This window comes from Carlito syrichta, unplaced genomic scaffold, assembly GCF_000164805.1.
Source record: "Carlito syrichta isolate Samal-C Ts95f unplaced genomic scaffold, Tarsius_syrichta-2.0.1 Scaffold309698, whole genome shotgun sequence".
Lineage (NCBI taxonomy): Eukaryota > Metazoa > Chordata > Mammalia > Primates > Tarsiidae > Carlito > Carlito syrichta.
The window spans coordinates 217645-222348 of record NW_007253794.1 but is presented as its reverse complement, the minus strand read 5'-3'; the positions used below and the strand labels follow the sequence as shown (position 1 = coordinate 222348).

The 4704-nt window shown below is 34.7% G+C and overlaps 1 pseudogene; it reads right to left on the bottom strand.

Moving 5' to 3' along the window:
• Positions 1–3076: 3076 nt before the first annotated feature.
• Positions 3077–3307, bottom strand: LOC103269998 (annotated as a pseudogene).
• Between the last annotated feature and the right edge of the window lie 1397 nt (positions 3308–4704).

The following is a 4704-nucleotide window of genomic DNA, read 5'->3' as shown; positions in this document are numbered from 1 at the left end:
TATCAGCCACAGATTAGGTTATCCTTTGTTATGGGATTTTAAGATTATCATATGAAAAGGGTTTAAAGGCAATCATTGATTAAGTTTTCATGGATTAAGGTTTCTGATGGGTGGGGGACGCCCCTCCCACATCTGACTTTGTGTATAAAAAACCCGTTGTAATTCCCAATAACACACATCGCTTCTGCACTAGACCAGAGTCCAGTCTCTTTCTTTCTCTCTCTCTCTCTCTTTCTCTCTTCTTCCCCCCAGTCGCCGATGCCATCTCCACCTTTGGGGTACCCTGAACCCGGCTGGAGCTGGTCCCCAGCATTTATCCATATTTTGGCTCTTTCTATTATTTGTTCTTCCTTTCTAATGTTCCAGGATATCTTTTCTTTTCTAAAAAATCCTTTAGTCATTTAAAAAAAATAGGTCTGCTAGCGAAAATGTTGGAGTTTTTTTCTTTGTCTGTCAATTTCTTTGCTTTCTCTTCACTCCTGAAAAAAATTTGCGGGATATAGAATTCAAGGTTGATGGTTCTTTACTTTCAGCACTTGAAAAGTGTTGTGCCACTTCTCTGGCTTCCATGGTTTCTGATGATAAATCAAGTACCATTTGAGCTGTCTTTTCGGGAGTGTTGTTTTTCTTCTCAGTGATTTCAGGATTTTTTATTCATGTTTCATCTTTTGAAGTTTCATTGTTCTGTGTCTTGACATGTCTGGGGGTTTGTCCAACTTTTTTTTAAACAGCTTTATTAAGATACAATTCACATATCATAAAACTAGCCCATTTGAAATATACAATCAATGGTTTTTAATGTATTCATGGACTTGTGCAACTATCACTATAACCTGATTTTAGAATGATTTCACAACCTAAAAATAAACTCCACACCCATTAGCAGTCCCTCCCCATCCTGCCTCTCCTCTCCCAGCCTCTGGCAAACACTTATCTACTTTCTGTCTCTACAGATTTGTCTTTTTTGATCCTGATATACAAATAAAATTATACAATATGAGATCTTTTCTGCCTGGCTTTTTCCACCTAGCATAATGCATTGAAGCATATGCTAATACATTTTTTAATTTCCAAATAATATTCCATTGTATAGCCATACTACATTTTATTTATCTACTACATTTTATTTATTTTCAGTTGATGAAAGGTTGGTTTGTTATTGTTTGGGAACTATTATGAATAAGGCTGCTATGCATATTTGCATACAAGTTTTTGTACACATGTACTTTTCACTTCTCTTGGGTATATACCTAGGAATGGAATTTCCAGGTCATATAGTATCTCTATGCTTAAATTTTGAAAAACTAGCAGATGGTTTTCTGAAGTGCCTATGCCATTTTTTACATTACCACCAGCAATTTATGAAGGTCTTGCTTTCTCTATATCTTTATCAGCATGTTTTTTTTCTTTTTTAAAATCACATTCTTAGTGGAAGTGATATTTTATTATGGTTTTAAATCATACTTCTTTAATGACTAATGATGTTAGGCACCCTTACATGTGGTTTTTGGCCATTTGTATATCTTCTTTGGAGAGATCTCAATTCAGATCCTTCACCCGTTTTTGTTTTTTTTTTTTATTTCAAGCACCTTTATTCAGGCAGATTTTCTGGCCAGCCAAGCCAGCCTTGGAAAGTTTTCCATATTCATGGAGGCCGATCTAATCTAGTCCAGACTCTTCTACCACAGCAATTGACTACATCATTTCCATTTGTCATTTCCAAAGTTGGGAAACATCCTGCACATGGCTTCAGCTGATCTGCTCACAGCCCCAGAGTGTTTGGCTAAGCCCTGCAACACAACCTACTGGCCCCACCAAAGGAGTTTCCAATCCATCTTATGACAGAAGGGCTTGACCCCTGTGTGTTCCTCAATTCATGTAGCAATAGGACAAATTCCTTCTTAATATTAGAATAAATTTACAGTACAAGCAGTCAAGACTGGTGGCATGAGGAACAGAAAAAAAACATACATTTTCAATTTTTCAAGTTTTTGTTGCATAAAATCACTGTGGTAACAACCACATGGTCTGCCTTGCAGGTAATCGATACTGGCCTCTGCACTTGGCACTCCTGACACTGCATTTCCAAGTGGCAAGAGTTAAAGTTTTTAATCCCTGCCTTCCATATCCAATAGTAAAACTGTTACTCTGCAAGAATAGTTTAGGTAAAATAGTATTTCTTAAAAACTTGAGCCTATTATTTATCACATTCTAGACAAGCCACTGGCTTGCACATAAATGGTCTCTTTTCTTTATCTCTTTGTTTTTCAACCAGTAGCTCAAAGAAAAATGGAGAAATTGAATTATAAAATCCTACCAGACTTTACTTGGTAACCATTGTAGATGAACAATGTAGGGTCCTACTGAAGTATTAGAATCTCATGCAAAACTCTAATGTATGAATGCCTCATTACATCAGGCTGTTCTCTTATTTTCTATATGTAAAATTTCTAACACAGGAAAGTGGCAATAGTTACTTTTCATTGACTTTAGCATATGACCTCAGGGACTTAGATGCATATCAAAATTTAATTCTGAGTTTTGGCAACAGATATTTCTTAGTAAACAATGTTTAGATATTTTTAGCCATGTGAAATGTATTGCCAACACGCTATTTGGCGTTAGTTCACAGTCACTTTGTGCTGAGGATGAAAAAACCCTAAACTCTACAGATGTCTTACTTCACCACATCTAACTATGATAGAAGGATTTACTATTTGTCTAATAAAAAAATTACACAGTAACTTTTAACAAACATCAACTACTACAAAAGGAATGGCAAGAAAAAAATATGGTTTCACAAAAATGCACTAAAAAAGTTGACAATTTTTTTCAGGAACTGTCAAAATTTTAGTGTTTAATAATTAAAAGCACAACTGACAGAGGTCTAGGATGTAAAACTATCATGTTCAAGAAAGTGGGGTCAATCACTCTAACTATATTGTATGTGAAAAGAATGCACACTTTATAATATAAAATCTGTCTACACACAATCCTTAGCTGCAAAAAGTCATTTAGTCTTTTCTTGGCTTTAAAAAATAGTGCTCCAGATTTCAGTATAAATTAGAAGCAACCTTCAACTCTTCTGTGTGGCGGGAATCTTGTTTTCACCTTCCAGTTCTTCCACCTCAACCTGTGTCACGGGGTCTACAATGTTTTTCTCCAGATCATCAATACGACTATTCATATCGTCAATTCTTCCAGTGATCTGGTCAGACATGATCTGAAATTCATCTCATATCTTCTGCAAGAATGTATGCACCGGCAAGGTGAGATCCTGCATGCTCTTGGGGTCAGTCTCAGCCATCTCCCTGGTTCCCTGCTTGGCGGCAATGTCTTGGATCATCACCTACACTCCTTTGTCCATTTTTAAGTCTTTTTACAATATATAATTATAAGAGCTCTTCATAAATTTTTGTCACAGTTCTCTTAACAGATACACAATTTGCAAATGTTTTCTCATATTATGTGCATTATCTTTTCAATTTTTTACTCTATCCTTTGAAGCACACAGGTGTTTTTATGACAAAGTCTGATTTATTTATTTTTGTTTGCTTTTTTGATGTCATATCCAAAATATGATTGTCTAACCCAAGTCCATGAAGATTACGTCTGTGTTTTTATCTCAGAGTTATATTGTTTTCGCTTTTAGGTGATGTACGTTGAGTTCATTTTTGTATATGGTGTGAGAAGGGGTCCATTTTCATGATTTGCCTGTGAATATACAATTGTCTCAGTATCATTTGTTGAAATGATTATTCTTTCTTCCACTGAATTTTCTTGGTAACCTTTTAGAAATCAAGTGATTGCAAATGTAAGAATTGATTTCTGGACCCTCAATTCTATTCCATTGTTCTATCTGCCTATTCCATGCTAGTGCCAGAGTATCTTGATTACTGCCACTGTGTAACGAGTTTTCAAGTCAGAAAGTGTGAGTCCTCCAACTTTTTAAATTTTTACTTTTTGAAATTATTTTATGAATTTCACTTTTGGATTGTTCATTGCCAGTATATAGACATACAATTGATCTTTGTACACTGATCTTGCAGCCTGTAACCCTGCTGAATATATTTACTATTTCTAATATTTGTAATTGGATTCCTCAGATTTTTCTATATTCAAGATCATGTCATCTGCCAATAGAGGTACTTTACTGCTTTCTTTTCAACCTGGATTACTTTCACTTCATTTTCTTGCCAAATTTCCCTGTTAAGAACCTTCAGCACAATATTAAATAGAAGCGGTAAGAGTAGACATTCTTGTATTTTTCCTGATCTTAAGGGGATCCAACAGTTCAGCATTAAGTAATATGTTAGTTATATTTTTTTCATAGATATACTTTATCAACTTGCAGTCATTATCTATTTCTAGTTTTTAAGTGTTTTTAAATCACAAAATGGTGTTGAATTTTATCAAAGTCTTTTCTGCATCTATCAAGATGATCATGTGGTTTTGAAACTTTATCCTATTGTATGAATGTTATCCTTTAGGATACAATAGGATATTATCTTTTAGGATACAATAGGACTTCATCTTATTATATGAACATTAATTGATTTTCAAATATTGAGTCAACCTTAACATTTCTGCAATAAATCCCAACTGGGTATTGTTTACTACAGCCATACCCTAAATCTCAGTTTGGTGTGGTTAATTAGGTATGGTGTGCTACTCAATTTCCAAATACTTGTGAAGTTCCAAAAT